The sequence below is a fragment of the Rhinolophus sinicus genome, chromosome 4 (assembly GCF_057876585.1).
Source record: "Rhinolophus sinicus isolate RSI-liver-muscle chromosome 4, RSI-T2T, whole genome shotgun sequence".
NCBI lineage: Eukaryota > Metazoa > Chordata > Mammalia > Chiroptera > Rhinolophidae > Rhinolophus > Rhinolophus sinicus.
The window spans coordinates 100,485,522-100,499,259 of record NC_142504.1 but is presented as its reverse complement, the minus strand read 5'-3'; the positions used below and the strand labels follow the sequence as shown (position 1 = coordinate 100,499,259).

At 37.6% G+C, this 13,738-nt stretch overlaps 1 long non-coding RNA gene across 2 annotated transcripts in view; it reads right to left on the bottom strand.

The window, feature by feature from the left end:
• Positions 1-312: 312 nt before the first annotated feature.
• LOC109440954 (uncharacterized) overlaps positions 313-13,738 on the bottom strand; it is a 119,379-nt gene continuing 105,953 nt past the window's right edge. For both annotated transcript variants that reach the window (XR_012498628.2, XR_012498629.2), the window contains exons 2-3: positions 9,276-9,377; positions 313-847 (exon numbers count right to left, since the gene is read on the bottom strand). This is a non-coding gene — a long non-coding RNA (uncharacterized LOC109440954). The remainder of the gene's footprint in view (positions 848-9,275; positions 9,378-13,738) is intronic.

The window sequence follows — 13,738 nt, the reverse complement described above, 5'->3', positions numbered from 1 at the left end:
TGTAGATTAACAAGAAATTGTGCTAACTTAAACTGGGAGTAATCACAATTGAAAGATGGTAACATTCAGAGGTGTTTTTAATCTGATAACCAGTACATTTTAACAATTTCTCTAAAACTAATTTTACCATCAAAAGAAACTTAGAAACCTCACAAAGCATTTCCCACTTAAATTTAAATTGTATATATCTTTATATTTTGATAGATAGATGATAGATAGATAGATAGATAGATAGATAGATAGATAGATAGATATAGATAGATAGATAGATAGATAGATAGATAGATAGAGCAGATGCCAAGAAAAAGTATGGACATTTTAAGAAAAACTGTATTAAAATTGCAATACTCAATATATACTGATAACATAAGATGAATACAAGCCATTTTTCACTTCTGCAATTACAAGAGGTGCTCAAAGTGGTTACCATCAGCATCCAGACTCTTCTGCTTATGAAGAACTACTGCTTGAACACATTGATCAAAGTGTCCACTTGTGTACATTTTTTGGCACACCCTGTAGATAGATGATAGATAGATACATAAATTGATACATGAAAAATAGATACATATATAGAGAGATACATAGATAGATTATACATAGATAAATAATATGAGGTGTGACCTAAAAATACAGTGAATACTTAAATTTAAAAAATTATCACAGTTAAAGACACATTGACATTAATCCTCCTCAAAATACTCCCCCTCACTTCGAACACAATTTTCCCATCATTCTTTCCACTCTCTGAAGCAGTTCTGGAAGTACTCTTTCATGAGTGTCTTTACTTCATCCTCCATCATGACAATGCTCTGTGTCACATATCACTTCTGGTATATGGCGATTTCTGTCAAATAAAAACATTACAGTGTGTCATCAACCTTATTCACTGGATCTGGCACCATGTGACTTCTGGCTCTTCCCCAAAGTCAAAATGACCATGAAAGGTAAACATTTTGAATCAATGCAGAACATTGAAGCAGCCATGACAGCACAACCAGAGACTCATGAAAGAAGACGTCCAGAACTGCTTCAGAAACTGGCAAGAATGATGGGATAAATGTGTTCAAAGTGAGGAGGGAGTAGTTTGAGGGGGATTAATGGCCATGTGTCTTTAATTTTTAAATATATATTTTTTTATACTTAAACATTCACCATATTTTTTTATCATACCTTGTAGATAGGTGATAGGTAGGTAGGTAGATGATAGATCGATAGATAGATAGATAGATAGATAGATAGATAGATAGATAGATACATACATACATACATACATACATACATACATACATACATACACACATACATATATAGATGCATAGATACATACATACATAGATAGATACATAGATATAGGTACACAAATACACGCGCACATATTGGCGATGGCAGCTCTCGTCAGCAAGTGTTTGATTTTACCAGACACCTGCATGGTGTCCTGAAGGAAGACGAGGACTCCAGATCAGCTGCTTTTATCTATGTTCAGGATAAAACTTGCTGTACCAAGTTCACTGTCACATGGTACCTGTGGATAGCATTTAACTATCCACAAGCAGGAATCAACCACCACTGACAAAATGCAGGAATAAGCAGCCAACTACATATTTACAAGCTGTAAATTAAAGTGCACCATTTTTCCCCAACTAGCTTCCTCTACATTGAAATTTGGTTATGATTTTTGGAAAGTCCATATTGTTTTTCTTTCTTCTCTTTTTTTCTTTTTCTTTTTTTAAAGTATTTAAGAGCCCATATGGGAATGCAAATACTACAGCAAAGTTGGCATCTTACAGGAATTCCCTGAGGACAGAAATCATACCTTAGACAAATCTCTACTCCTATGTATGGGACATAAAATTATGTCTATTGAAATCAGGAAATTATTCTATTTACAGTTCTCTCTCAATCCTTCTGTAATATCAAAGAGAAAAAATTTTTGGTTTAGTGCTTATTTTTACCACTTGTCCCACATATGGTGATATCCTTTTCAGTAAACTGAGAATAGACCGCAGGTGGAGAGTCAAGAGCAGGCCATGGTATCCATTTAAAATAATGCTAAAAATTATTTAGTTTTTCACCTGCCTTCCCTTTATGCCAAGTGATACTGGTTTTCTATTTATGAGAACAAATACTATTTACTTATTTGCAGATTGCAACAAGAATGCAAAGTGAGTAAAGCTGAATCAGACTAGGGGTAAGTTGTCTATTCGAGGTCTAAGGGATGAGAAATAGTGAGATGATGAAAAGCTTGAAAGGGTAGGTATTCCAAGGAGAGGGGGAAGCATGAGCAAAGGCATCAAAAAGCAGAGAAACATAACCCATTTGAGAAATGGGGCAAAGAGTAAGCCAAAGATTATGCATTTTACCCTAAATCTGTAGGAAGGCAGTTCACAGTTATATGACCCATAAGCAGGAAGGGTCATTATTATATTTACTATTTAAAAAGATCAGTCAAGAAGCAATCTGACAAGTGGACTGGAGGGGGAAGAACTAGTTGCCCAAAAATTGAGCCAGAAAAAGTGTGATGGAAAAAGGGTTACAAAGTACGTGTCCAAGGTACATTTGGTCTTTATTACCATTTCAGTTTTTTGAATGGCTAATGTCCTTTTATGTTTTCCTATATCTTCTAGGATAATGATACTGTTTTTTGTTTTATGTGGGGTTTTTGTTTTGTTTTGTTTTTTAGAAATGTATTCCTTTACCTAGGTTTTCCAGTCTGTTAGCATATGAGTATGACAAATTTTCATTATATTTAATGCCTTTCTACAATCTACTATATTTTACATATTTTCACATTTTTCTTTGAATTTGCATGTTGTGTTTCTTCTTTTCATCGTGGTCTGTTTAGCTACAAGTTTATCTGTTATAATTGGTTTTGCAAAGAGCATGCTTTTTAAAAATTACCCTGTTTTCCTGTACTCCATTGATTTCTGGCCTTCTTTTTATGATTTCATTTCTTTTTGTTCCTTTAAATGTGTTCTGTTTCTCTTTTTCTGGCCTATTGAATTGAATCTCATGTATCTCCAGCCTTACTTATTTTCTGGTAATTATAGTGAAAACTATTATTTCCTTCTTGGTACTCTCTAGGAGCGTAACGCACATTTTGAAATGCACTGCTTTCATTTTATTTAGCTGTAGTAGTTTACAATTTCACTTTTGATTTCCTTTTTAACCCAGGGGTTATATAGAGGCATGATTATTATAGATCTGGTTCACACAGGAATGTTAAATATGTCCTTTTGTTAATAATTTCTAATTTTACGGCATGGTGGTCAAAGACCATTACGTGTATGTGTATGGTACTGGTTCTTTGAATTTGTTGAAATTCCTCTGTGACCTGCTACATGACTGGTTTTGAAGAACAGTTCATGGGTGCCAAAGACGAAATATGTTCTCTGTTTACTCAATCAAGCATTGTATTTGTTATCTTCAAATTTTCTAAATGCTTAATTTTGAATATATATAGCAGCATTGTTGAGATAGAATTCCTTCCATAAAATTCAGTCATTAAAGGCCATGATTCTATGGCTTTTCGTTTATTCACAGACTTGTGCAAATATAACCACTCTCTAAATTAGAACATTCTCCTTACCCCCAAAAGAAACCTACACCCATTAGCAGCCACTCGTCCTTCCCTCCCACCTCTAGCTTCCGATAACCACTAATCTACTTTCAGTGTCCATGGATTTTCCTATGCTGGACATTTCATACAAATGGAATCATACAATGTGTGGTCATTTCTGTCTGGTTTCTTTCACTTAGGATAATGTTAAGATTTATGTATGTTGTAGCATGTATCAGTGTAGCATGCATCAATATTTCATGTTTTTATTGCCAAATAATGTTTAATTGTGTGGATATGCCACATTTTGTGCTTCCATTCATCAGCTGGTAGACACTGGTGTTGTTGTTTTCTTCTTTTAGCCCTCATAATTAATGCTGCTATGAACATTAATGTACAAGTCTGTGTGGACATGTGTTTTCATTCCTCTTACGTATATACATAAAAGTGGAAAAGCTAGACCACAGTATGAAGAACTGACAAACTGAGGAACTTCCAAAGCAGCATATATGGGTTTCCCATTTCTTCACATCCTAGACAACACTTTATTGTAGCCATTCAGTGGGTGTGAAGTGGTATCTCACTGCGGTTTTGATTTGCAGTTCCCTAATGACTAATGACACAAATGTTGGCCATTTGTATATTTTCTTTAAAGAAAAGTCTGTTTATATCCCTCACCCATTTTTCAATTGCATTTTCTTTTTATTATTTAGTTGTATGCATGCTTTATATGTTCTGGATATATATCAGACATAGCATTTGCTAATATTTTCTCCATTCAGGGGGGTTGCTGTTTCACTTTCTTGATGTATTGTTTGCACTACAATTTTTTTTTTTTTTTAATTTTGGTGTTGTTGATTTTCTTTTTCCTTTTGTGGCTAATATTTTTGGTGTTATATCTAGAAACTATTGTCTAATCCAAAAACTACTCCTATGTCTTCTTCTAAGAGTTTTATAGACTAAGATCTTACATTAGTACTATGATCAATTAAAATAAAAAAACTAGCTTGTCAGCTAGCCTTTTTAAAATGAACTTTTTAAACAATTTAAAAATCGTTTTAGAGTTACAGAAAACTTGTGGACATAATACAGAGAGTTTCTGCATACCCCACAGCCAGTATCCCTAAATATTAACATCTTACATTGGCAGAGCACATTTCTTACAATTAATAAACCAGTATTGATATGTTGTTATTAACTAAAGTTCATACACTATTCAGATTTCCTTAGTTTTACCCAATATATTTGTTTTCTATTCCCATTCAGAATTTCACAGTACATTTAGCCATCAGGTTCCTTCAGGCTTTTCTGGGCTGTGACCATTTCTCAGATTTTCACTACTTTTTGGTTACTTTGACCAGTTTTGAAAGGTACTAACCAGGTATTTTGTAGAATGCTCCTCAGTTGGGAGTTGCCTCATGTTTTTCTCATGATTAAACTGGATTTATGGATTATGGCAGGAAGACCACAGAGACTGAGTGCCACTTTCACCTGTTGATATTAATCTTGACCAGCTGATTGAGAGAATTTGTATTTGTCCAGTTTCTTCACTGTAAAGTTATAGTTTTCCCCTTCTCCATACTGTATTCTTTGAAAGGAGTCATTATGAGCTTTCACACTTACAAGGGGAGGGTTATGATGTCTGACAATTAGGTTCGTGAACTCATCCTAGAATAAGTGCTACATACCTCACTGCTGAATATCACTACGGTCACCTTCGAAGTACTCCCCTTGGGAAGCTATGCACTGATACCAGCGCCTAGTTCACCTTTCAAAGCAGTTTTGGAACTCTTTTTCTGGAATGGCCATCAGAGCTGTCATTGTATTACCCTTGATGTCCTGAATGTCATCAAAATGTTTCCCTTTAATATTTCCTTTATCTTCGGGTAAAGAAAGAAGTCATTGGGGGCCAGATCAGGTGAGTAGGGAGGGTAGGGTGTTGCAATACAATTGTTTGTTTACTGAATAAAAACTCCCTCACAGACAGTGCTATGTGAGCTGGTGCATTGTCGTGATACAAGAGCCATGAATTGTTGGTGAAAAGTTCAGGTTGTCTAACTTTTTCACGCAGCCTTTTCAACACTTCCAAATAGTAAGTCTGGCTAACTGTTTGTCCAGTTGGTACAGATTCATAATAAATAATCCCTCTGATATCAGAAAAGGTTAACAACATCATTGCAACAAGTTCACAGACTTAATTGTCATAACTTGTATGTATTTCATCGCATTTTTCTGATAGTTACAATTCCATTAAAGCACATAGTTCTCTTTTTTAGGTCAATGTCTCAATTTCTTTAATATCCATGTCTCTCTCTCACACACGATAAGACCTTCGGCTGACTTTTATCTCCCCTGTACCCTACTGCAATTCACGTCGCCTGTTTTGATGTGACATTAAATTCTAGATTAGATTTTGTAGGTATATATTTCCTTTTTAAAAATTATTTATTGGGGTGACAATGGTTAGTAAACTTACATAGATTTCAAGTGTACAATTCTGTGCTATATCATCGATATATCACGTTGCGTGTTCACCACCCAGGGTCAGTTCTCCACATACGAAACATATAATATTTACCAATTCCCTTATTTATTCCTGCTCTCAATAATTCTTCCTGCTCTCCTCCTGACTAATTTATATTCTTGTTAGAGACTATGCTCAACAAAAGCTTTAGATAAGGTCTATGAATGTTAACGTGAAAAGATTTTTACTTTACCCTATCATTTCAAATATCTACTTTCTGGATAATTGAAATCAATTCCTTCTCCTGACCCCTAAAAACACATGATCTCATTGTCTTGTTGTTTTTGAGAAATGTGATGTCCAACCTCATGCCTGTGGCTTTATAGATGATTTGTTTTTCACTCTGGAAGCTATTTGCTAAATTTCACTCTGATGTGTCTGGATGTGTGCTTTTATTTCTTTGTTTTTTTTTAATGTGTGCTGCTTCACCTTCTGAAACCATTTTTAATCTAAGGTCATGTGCTTTCCTTTAGTTCTGGAAATTACTCACTTTTTCCTCCAAGATTACCTTCCCACATTATCGTCTTAATATTCCTTTCTGGAATTCCTGTTAAATAAATGTTTGCACTCTGATTTGATCTTCTTTATCTCTGAATTTGTTTCAAATACGTTCTGCCCATTTATTTACGCCATCCCCTTAATCTGGATAATATTCTCAATATGATTTTCCAGCCCATTAATTAAGTCTTTGTACCTATTCTGCTATTTAAATTTTCTATGGAACCCTTATTTAAATAATTACATTGTTTCACATCCAATATCTCTAACTAGTTTTTCTTTAGAAACATCTGTCCCTTTTCCATGTTTAGAATAAATTTCCTTATTTCCCTGAGGATATGTATTATGCTTATTCAAAGTTTGTGTTTTTTTCTGCTCCATTAGCTCTGCTTTCTCTACCATGTATTTTTGTTGTTGTAATTGTGGTCACACTCATCAAATATTTTGTGACTTTAAAATTGTACTGTTATCTTATTGGTAGTCCTTTTGCAGGGTTAGCTCCCTCTATATCTGGGAAGAGTGAAGTCTAATCCTAACTTTGTTCTTCTAGCCGTGATTTGGGGGAAAGGGAGCTCTAAGTGGATTGTCTATTGATATACAGTCTGCCCTCAGTATCTGAGGGTTTTGCATCTGCTAATTCAACAAATCATGGATGGAAAACAGTGTTTGAGCCACAGTTGGGAATCCAAGGACGCGGAGGGCCGACTGTGTGCGTTGTTCTCCGTCATTTTGTACAAGGGACTCGAGTATCTTCAGATTTCGGTATCCTCGGGGAGTCCTGGAACCAATATCCTACAGATCCCGAGGGACAACTGTAATTTGCTTAACTGTTTCCACTCTTTTCCTAGAGTCATGTTGTGCCCCATGACATTAATGATCACATCATCCCGGCTCTCCTTTGTCCAGGGATATTCAACCTGTGTGGCAATTATTTGGCCTATACTGGAGATAGAACATGGGAGAAGGTGCTCATGGTAAATTATCCAATTACTACATGTTTATTGTCCATTTTCTCCCTTTAGAGTGAAAATTCCTTGGGGTAGGAACTTTGTATCATTTACTACTATCTTCAGCACTTATAACAATGTCTAAAATAGAGCAGCCGTGCCATAAGTTATCTGTTGGATGGATACATATAGCTAGTCAGATACCTATCCCATCAGGGCTCTGGGCTGACTTGCTATGACTCATTCATGTCTAGATTTTATCCCAGCTTTCTTAATCACACTACACATGAGGCAAATCTAATAATCTAGAGTAGGCCTTCGAGGTACTGTGTAGTTGTTTATTCCAATCCTTTTCTTTTTAGGACTCTGGGAACTTGGTGGGTGCCAATCACATTTTGCTATATTGGAGGTACCCTAAGCTATAGCCAAGGGCATGTGCTGCCAGGTCATGCCTTCCAGCCTGGGCAATCTGAGAGAGAGAAGGATTGGGTGCCTGGGACCATCTACCAATCCTTCTCATGTTGCTCCAGGCTGCCACGTCTTTCACTTAAAAAGAGATCCGGATGCTTTAAGCCTCCTGAGGCATTTTCACAATTTTATACCACTTGTTATGAGAAGCTCCACATTTGCTCTCATGAACTTTATCTTTTCTAGCATCTGTTAGATTTGATGTGGAAGACAGAGTCAGCACCCAATGCTTAGTTTGCCTTCCTGACAAGAAATCTATGTAACTTTACTAACAATTGTCACCCCAATAAACTTTAATTAAAAAAAGCAAGAAATATAAACTCCCAAATCTATTTTTGATATAAATTTAAATAGACAGTAAATTGATTTCAATGCAAAATATTAAGTTGTTTTTGAAATGACCTAGCAAAAAACATGGAGCCTATGACAGAAATTATGAATGTGTTAGGCAAATTACCAATGCCTTGAACACAGTAGGTGTTCGATAAAAAGTTGTTGATGAATGGAAGGAATGAATGAATGATTGATGCTTTACCAACTAATACCTATAAACTCAGACCTCCCTGGAAGTCTTATTCCTATAGTGATGTGACAGGGGAAAGCCAGGAGTGAAGCAAGAGCACAGAAAAGGGAGATACAGGTAAAACCAACTTTTCCAAACTTACAATTTTGTTAAAACCAGCCCTGCCCAGAGCAATTTCGAAAAGACAAATGTTAAAAGACAGGCTGAAGCAAAGCCAAGGAGAATTGGAATATTGGATCAATGTTTTAATTGACCAGGGGCAGCACAAAACAAATATAAAGATCGCAGCACTGACAGCAGCAAGCTACTGAGCACACAGAGCAGTGCACTGGGGAAGAACCACAATCAGTACCGACTCCTGGACCTCAGAGCTATGGCTAGCATGTCAATATCTACAGTGCTGGTACCCCTTCCCTGCAAGAAACATGGATCTGAATGGGGGAGGGGAACTTGAAAATTAGAAGTCACTTAAAATCTATAGATTTCGCATGCATGAGATGTGATAAATGGATGCCAAACAGAAAACAAAGGGACCGTAATCCAACAAAGGGACATCTTGGTGGTACTAGTAAAGTTAGAAATCATGCAGGTCACTGGGTGGACGGAGCAATAGTGTGACTCCACCATACTGTTTTCTCATCTCCAGTTACCATATTATCCATTCAAATAAAAATGTGATCATAAAATTATATTTTAAACCTCCTAAATACTCAATCTAAGTATATTAGAAGTTTAAAAGACAAGGCAGTATCTTACCTCCAGAATACCGCCTCTTACTCTGCACAATCTCTTCTTTTTTGATGAATCCACACCCATCACTGGGGCTCTATGCTTGAGTGTAGTTTCCAGCTTCTGTGACTGTAAGTAAAGAAAACCATACTAAATGGTGGCAGTTACCGACCACAGAAAATGAACAAGTGACCTTGCTTCTGGTGCACAGTTCAATAGGCTGAATACCAAAGACCTGGTTTTCTGACTACCTCAATGATCTTGGGCAACTCATCTGTCTGAATCTCTGCAAAATGATCAATAAATGGCAGTAGGTGGCTTAGGTAATCTTAAATCCCTTTCAGTTTGGACATTTTTGTTTGTCTTTGTCAGTGTTCCCACCACTTGAGCCTCAACACAAGGAATGCTAATATAGAAAGGAAGCAAAACAAAGTCTTGGTTATTTTATGCATTGCCAAGACTGAGAGCTTCATACTGGTTCTAAATCTTACTTTCCTTTGTCTTCTTCATCTCTTCCTTGAGAACTTGTATTGCTGAGGTCCAAGTAGACCTCTTGACCCATTGGGCTGAGGACAAGTAAATAACAAATATGTGGAGAGAGAGAGAGAGAACGAAAATTTTCTGTAGTCTGCTATCTTAAGAAAACACATAATCTGGTAGTTAAGTTCTGCCAGCCAGGATCCAACTCCAGGTGATCTGTTAGGCAGAGCGGAACTAAATTTTAGTCAGACAGATTGAAAGCAACTTGGTCTGAAAGAATAGGTATGGCTGGACAAATTTGGGGGAATTTATTTCTTTTGGGGTAGCAGTTAAGGTAATGCTTTCGTGAGTGGATTCAGGGCAAATGGTTAGTAACATCAACTACACACACACACAAAAAAATGATTGTGATTAACCTGTGAATGGCTAAAATATGATATCCAGAAGTGCTCCCAAAAACAGAGCATCATGGAAAATTTTCACTACATAAGAAATAGTTTACTTTAGAGACATTTTTGTTCTTGCCAATGTAAAAAGGATTAGAGTCCTACTCGGGGAGAACATTCTCTTTCCTCCTGTATTTGAACAACCAGTTAAATTGTCAGCTCCACATTTAGACAGAGGCTTGAAATAGGTTTAATTAGAGTTTTAAGGATTGGGTCATTGAGTAAAATTTCCATCTTATGTTTTGCAAAGCAGTGAATTCTACCATCAAGCTGACATTTTGTTAAATGAGGTGAAAAAGCAGAATTAGGTAGGAGCAGGAGGCTAAGCTGATGGTTTTACGTTGCCACCAAAGCTGAAGAGAGGACCAAAGGTAGCAAGGACACTCTAGCAAAAACAAATTAGAAGCTGATAATCTCTTCTGATTTAAAGACCTGTAGTTTTCTTAGTGGAGAGACTATAATACCAAATAAGAGACAATTCCTACTGGAGTATGTTTAAACCTATGTGTTTGGAAGTTGTATCATATAGAGACAATCACAGGTACTGGAGTCCAGTTTTTAATTCAGGATTTTTCATAAACTGGATTTGTAAACTAAGACAATTAAACTTCTGATCTTGGTTTAACTGTAAAGCATGGGTGGTAATACCTATGTCAATTACAAGCTGCAAGACTTAGAAATAACATTAGTTAGTTGCTCACTGCTACCCCAGCTAAGCAACTCAAATTCCACAGCTAATGTTCACCCATTCCATAAAAAGCACAGGTCAAGATGTTGTAAATTAATATTTTAAAAAATAACCTTGCTGCAAATCACTTTATAGAGTAAATAATTCTGCTGAAATGTGGCCAGTGGCTTATCGTTCCAGTTTAGATTTTTATAAATGAGATTTTCTTAAAGTAGGAGCACACATCAATTTTTTAGGACATGATGTGAACAAATGATGTCCTGAGCCTTTCTGCATCAGAGACAGCTTGACCTAGTGATCTACAGGTTAGGACCCTCTTTCAAGAACATGGCAATAAACACTCCTTCGGAGACAAGAAGTACTTGCTCTAATGCTGAGGGGGCAGGGGAGGAGGATGGTATTATGTCTGTCTTTTCTGCAAAAAAAGGACAGAAAAATGCAAAATTTTCTGTGGTATCTTTTCTGAACACTCCTCTACCCTAATAAATTGCTACTTTCTCTGTATTCCCATAGCTCTTTGTTCATAACACAATCTCTATCTATCTTTGACAAATACCAATAACAGCTCATGGTTATTAAGTGCTTCTTATGAGCCACGCATTGTTCAAAGTGCTTGACATGTAATAAACCATTTAATCATCTATGTGAGCCAAAAGGGGTAGGTGCTATTATTTCCCCCCATCTATAGATGATAAAACTAAGGCAGAGTAACTGAGGCATTTGTCCAGTGTTCTCTAGCAGCGAAGTGGACAGCCGAGGTCAAAACACAGACTTTGTTTCTGTAATCTATGCTTTTATCTGTGTCAAGCGGTGTTGTTTCTCTGGGCTAGACATTTGAGAATCGATCCATTGCAATTATTAGAGTTATTTTGTGGGCTCTATGGTTGAGGCAGCATCTGGAAAACATGGTGATCCTGACAATGCAGAAATCATCTTTAAGAGAAACAGAACGTGGCCAGGGAAAAAGTTTTTACCCATCAGTGTTTTTTCTAAAGGCTATACTGGAATGAGAACAGAAAGTCCAGAAGTCCAGAAAGCCGATATGCTGCTAAATTGCTTACCAATGATGAACAAATTTATCAACAATTGCATCCCCATATGTTAGATATGAAAGAAAGCAAGTTCATCTAACATTGCCCATTTATACTAAAAGGAGGACTGGAAAGAGAGTGCTCTCTCCAGACCCCTACCCACAATCCACTTGTTAAAGACAATGTAAGGCCCCTTGGGAATAGGTCACTGCTTAACTTTTTCAGCCTCACATTTTCCCTCTTTTCTTTTAAATTCTACACTCCAATCATATTGCAATAGACTCATTTATCAGAAAATGCCCCAGTTTCTTTATTCTGCAAGTCATGGTACCTATTGCTCCCTTTGCAGCCCCCATTGTCAGGCTAATTCTTACTCCTCATTTAGATGATTAATTGGCCATCTTTGCACAGGAGCTCTTCTCTGACCCTCTTGCCCAGGTCTAGGGTTTTGCCTCTGTTCTCAATACATTCTGAGTAGTTCCCACTAATACCCTGGTGTCTAGTCTGCAGAGAGGGTACAGGTTGACAACACAAACTTTGGAGCTGGAATCTTGGTCCCACCACTTACAAGTCACCCAACTTTGAGTGACTTTATTTATATTCTCTGAGTTTCAATTTTTTATTTGTACAGTGGAAATAAGAACAGCATCCATCTCATAAGTTTGTGGCGAGGATCAAACTAGTTTAATGAAAGTAAGAGTTTAAGAACCATCACAGAGTAAACTGCATATGCCTGCTATTATTAGTAACAGTGGGTTTTCCATGAAAGCTACCCACTCATCCCAAACAGTTGGAAACCGAGATCAGAATATATGGTCACCTTGGGTTATTTTATCACTTTAGGGAGATTGTGATTCTTAGATGTCAGTTCTAATTACTGATCTCAGGGTGATACTGGGACATGCTGCCCTTGCTGGCGGACATTTAAAGGGAACCACTGCTACGCCTATTCATTCTTTTTCTGGACCACTTCCTTTCTCCCCTGAATTCGGTTTCAAATATCGCATCAGCATTTTCTCTGCTGACAGCATTACAAGTTCAGGGATAACTGCTCCTTGGGGCATCATTGGCTGCTTCTGGTAAACAGTGCTCCATGTATTTGCTTTAGTTCTACAAAGAAGCCAGGGAAGAACGGGCTTTGAGGCCCTGGGGAGCTTCACAGACAGAGGTGGGGGGTGGCACTTTGCCAACCCCTATTAAAGTTGTAGAAAGGTTACTTTTTCTCCCTCTGCCTTTCTGAATGATACAGAACAAACATCATTGAGAATCACCTGAAGTGTAGCTGACTAGAAGTCCTAAGGATATACAAAAGAAGCCATATCCATACTGGTAGGAGGAGGGGGGAGACCCAGAACAGGCTAGTGCCAGACCTGTGTGTGGCAGCGAAAATTGGGAGGATAATTTTAACTGTGGAGGTCTCCCTGAGGAGCGAGTGGTTTCAGCACCACCCCACACTCCCCAGCCCAGGATTCCAGTGCCAGGAAGAGTAGTCTCCACAACTTCTGGCTGTGAAAAACAGAGCAGATTGTGGCTGAGAGGGACAGAGAGCTGATGGAATCCCAGGCATTCCTCTTAAAGCACAGACTTACTTGCTGATGGATGCACTCACTCTGAGCTCCAGAGATGGGGCAGCAACTGGAAAGGTGCCAGGGACATAAAAGGAGGACTTGAGCTGTCTGGCTTCAGGGAGAGGGTTGGAGGGGCAGCTTTCTTCCAGACAGAAGTGCTGGCAGAAGCCATGGTTTCTTTGCTGAGCCCTCCCCACCACCTGCATGCTGACACAGGCAGCTACCACACCTGAGTCTCCATCAACTTGGCTAAAATCATTTGCCCCATCCTGTTGAT